This window comes from Felis catus, chromosome B4, assembly GCF_018350175.1.
Source record: "Felis catus isolate Fca126 chromosome B4, F.catus_Fca126_mat1.0, whole genome shotgun sequence".
NCBI lineage: Eukaryota > Metazoa > Chordata > Mammalia > Carnivora > Felidae > Felis > Felis catus.
In genome coordinates, this window is record NC_058374.1 from 132748827 (window position 1) to 132751434 (window position 2608).

Here is a 2608-nt window from a genome sequence, read left to right on the forward strand (position 1 = left end):
CCAGCGGATCGCAGCGTGTCACAATGTTTTTGTTCGCCATGAGTGTGGCTTTGGATTGCCCATTCCCTCTCTCCCCTGACCTGGCACATGCTTTTATTTGTTCATTACTGTTCAGCAGAAGTGAAACCATTGCAATCGAAGCCAGTACCCCCCAGCTTTACATATGTACACGCAGGCACACAGGCTTAAATGTGCACACACCCGCCCCGCCACCATTCCCTATCGTGGTCCCTTTCCCGCCCCCTAGAGGCAATCAAGATTCCATGCAGACCTACACATGCGTTTGCACTGTATTTAAAGTTAGTGGCCCTGGGCTGGCACAATATTTATCCAGACGCTGTGCTGGGGCCTAGGAGTCAACACTGAGCAACGTGAACAGCCCTTGACCCCCCGCGTAGTCTCCCAGCAGGGGGCATGGACGTTAAACCATACAAACAGGAAATGTAAGCTGCGGCCGGTGCTGAGACAATGTCAGAAGATGCAAGTTGAGACGTGAGCTCAGGTACAGACCCTCTGAGCAGATGACCCTTCATCTGAGCTCTCTAGAATGATTAAGGGTTCAGTGGCAAGGGGGTGGGCTGCTGATCGATCTGGAGAGCAGAACTGAAAGGTAGGGGTCCCTGGCCCGGGGAAGAGCTTGGGAATAGTGGAAGGCAGGCGTGGCAGATACACAGGAGAGAAGGAGGAGGGAGAGGCCGACGTTGGGCCATCAACCGACTGAGCCACCCAGGTGCCCCAATCCTTGTTGTGTGTGTTTAAAACACCACTCCTGTGGTCACATGGCAACCAAGAGGTTGCTGCCCCTTGTTTAGACAGGAAGGTCACCATGGACACGGTAAGAGTGGGGGAAATCTAGATATATTTGAGGAAAGAGCAGATCAGTAAGTGATGGACTGAGTCAAGGGGGCTGAGGAGCGTGAGAACCACTCCCCAGCAGCAGCGCAGGAGCTCAGGCGGTAGGGGAGCGGCAGGTAAGCTGGGGCCCCGGTATCGGCCTGTCAGTCACAGTCTGGCCACGCCTATGCCCTGGGCTGTCCACAAGTCCCGCCTTAGTCCCGCCTTAGTCCTACCGCGGGGCCTCTGACTGGGCAGAGGTGAGCACCTGATCCAAGGGCCGCCCTTTCATAGGCTGATGAGTCCCAGGGCCTTGGTGCCAAGGCAGCTGTAAAGGGCACCGCCCTCCTCCACGACTAAGCCAATCATATTGCTTCCCTCCACGATGGGGTGAAAGGATTGGTCAATCGGGAGTGGGAGGAGGCTGGAGGAGCCCGGAAGTGGCACCATTCTGACAGACAGGGCCACCAGCGCGTTCCTGCCTACCCGGGTTTTACCTTCCTCCTCTTGGGACGAGAAGGACATAGCAGTGGAGAGTGTCCGCGGCAAAGACGACCAGCCGTCATCTGTGATGCGGGTTTCTTTGCTTGTTTGTTTGTTTTTGTTTTTGCGATGTGGGTTTTAAAACAAGTGGTAACCTGATGACCATTCATTGGACTTGACGGAACTCGATAAAAGCCCGACAGGGTTTTAACAGAATCAGAATAATTCGGAGAAATATGAAAACCCTCTCGAAGAAATACTAGTTTTCAGAACCAGCGCCCCTAGAAAAATTTGAGGGCCTCCTATTCAAAGAGCAGGTTTTAAAAACGCAGCTTAAGGTACTAAAATACAAATTTTTTTTTCCTTTCAAAATATTTTATTTGTTATATTTAGTACATTTAGAGCTGGTGATTCTCCTGGAACGGTTTGTCAAAAGATTGAAGTCTTCAGAAAATCAATTTCACATATGCCTGAATTTAACGTGTAACTTTATACAGTGACACGTTAATATTTTCTTTAACATTATCGGTGACTTGTGACGTTGTACAACACAGTGAAAGTGATACTTACATGGGGACATGGTGATCACCAAGGTGGTTCTCCCAGGGTGAGGCTCATAGACTGCGCTTAGGCCACACTGACCTTTGTGACTTCTCCAGATGTGGGAAACTCAACCGTGCAATTTCTTTTCTTTTTTAATTTTTTTTAATGTTTATTTTTATTTTTGAGAGAGAGAGAGCGTGCGCAGGCGGGGCAGAAGCAGAGAGGGAGGGAGACACAGATTCAGAAGCAGGCTCCAGGCTCTGAGCTGTCAGCACAGGGCTGGGCGTGGGACTCGAACTCACAAACCACGAGATCGTGACCTGGGCTGAAATCGGACGCTTAACCAACTGAGCCACCCAGGCGCCCATCAACTGTGTAATTTCTAATAGCGAGGGAGAGCATTTGTGCCCTCCTCTGGGGGAAAAGAAATGAAAGCGACTTCATAATTTGTCTATAATTTTAATGACCTGTTTCGGCACTAGACTGCCATACCGTGCATTAAAGCAAATAATAATAATAATAATAATAATAATAATTTAAAATTGCCCTTCTCGTTAATAATGAAACTTCACATGCAAATAGAATTTTCTGTAAAATGTGACCTTTACACTTGAGTTCTATTTCTAAGCCTCCGAATATTTGCTTTGCAATATTGTAGCAGTTTTCAGAACCAGGGATTCTAAAGCCTGAAGAATTGGCAACTCCCCAACATGCTTTATTGCAACGTCCATGCGTATGCTTTGAATTT

At 48.7% G+C, this 2608-nt stretch overlaps 1 non-coding gene across 1 annotated transcript; it reads left to right on the forward strand.

Moving 5' to 3' along the window:
- Positions 1-1879: 1879 nt before the first annotated feature.
- LOC111561596 lies at positions 1880-2035 on the forward strand. Its single transcript, XR_002744238.2, has one exon. It is a non-coding gene; the product is annotated as a U1 spliceosomal RNA (small nuclear RNA).
- The last annotated feature ends 573 nt before the right edge of the window (positions 2036-2608 follow it).